Source organism: Tiliqua scincoides, chromosome 2 (assembly GCF_035046505.1).
Source record: "Tiliqua scincoides isolate rTilSci1 chromosome 2, rTilSci1.hap2, whole genome shotgun sequence".
NCBI classification, from domain to species: domain Eukaryota; kingdom Metazoa; phylum Chordata; class Lepidosauria; order Squamata; family Scincidae; genus Tiliqua; species Tiliqua scincoides.
In genome coordinates, this window is record NC_089822.1 from 74,715,516 (window position 1) to 74,716,440 (window position 925).

A 925-nucleotide genomic window follows, 5' to 3' on the forward strand; every position below is an offset into this window, starting at 1 on the left:
TCAAAAGACCAGAATAAAATAATCACATGGCCCTTAACATCTATGCATCTGTGATCATAAAATGGCATTGGAAACAGAGGCTGCAATGCAGTGGCTCTGAAACACAGGAATACATAAGAAAATAAGATGATCCCTGCCGATCTATTTAGCCCAGCCTATATATGGTTGGCAACCTTCAGTCTCGAAAGACTATGGTATATAAGCCTACAGCACCCGGTATTCCCAGGTGGTCTCCCATCCAAGTACTAACCAGGCCTGACCCTGCTTAGCTTCCAAGATCAGATGAGATCAGGCATCTGCAGGGTAACAGTTGCTAGCCTCTGCTTCCCACAATGCCTAGCCAGAGTCTCTAGTAAGTAAGTAAGCAGGAGATAAAGACAACAGCCGTCCCCTTCTTTTGCCACCCCCTTCCACAACCGGTACTTGTGCATAAGGCCTCTGATGGACCCAAAGATCTCATGGATGTTGATAATTTTGTAAATCTCAGTTACATGATTGACTCATATCAAAGTGAGCATCGGGTGGAGAAAGAGGGTGAAGAGGAAGTTTTTATTCCTTTCTCACAATACTAGAACCAGAAGTCATCTAATCAGTAAAACTGATTAGTGGGTGAATTGGGATTGGACAGAGGGAGCTACTTCTTCATGGAGTGCAAAAGTAGTCTGAGTAGTTTGTTGCTGTAAGGTGTGGTGATGGCCAGTAGCTTGGATGGCTTTTAAAGGGACTGGACAAAGTCATGAAGGACAGGACCACCTATGGCTGCTAGTTATGATGGCTATGCACTACCTCCAGTTTTAGCAGCAGAATACCCTGAATATTGTTTGCAGGGGGAGTAGTGACAGGAAGTCCTCTCTGTCTTGCTCTTGGACTTCCCAGAGGCAGCTGGTGGGCCACTATAAGAAACAGGATGCTGGACTAGATGGGC

At 45.5% G+C, this 925-nt stretch overlaps 1 pseudogene; it reads right to left on the reverse strand.

Moving 5' to 3' along the window:
* Positions 1–201: 201 nt before the first annotated feature.
* Positions 202–318, reverse strand: LOC136643224 (5S ribosomal RNA; annotated as a pseudogene).
* Positions 319–925: the final 607 nt, after the last annotated feature.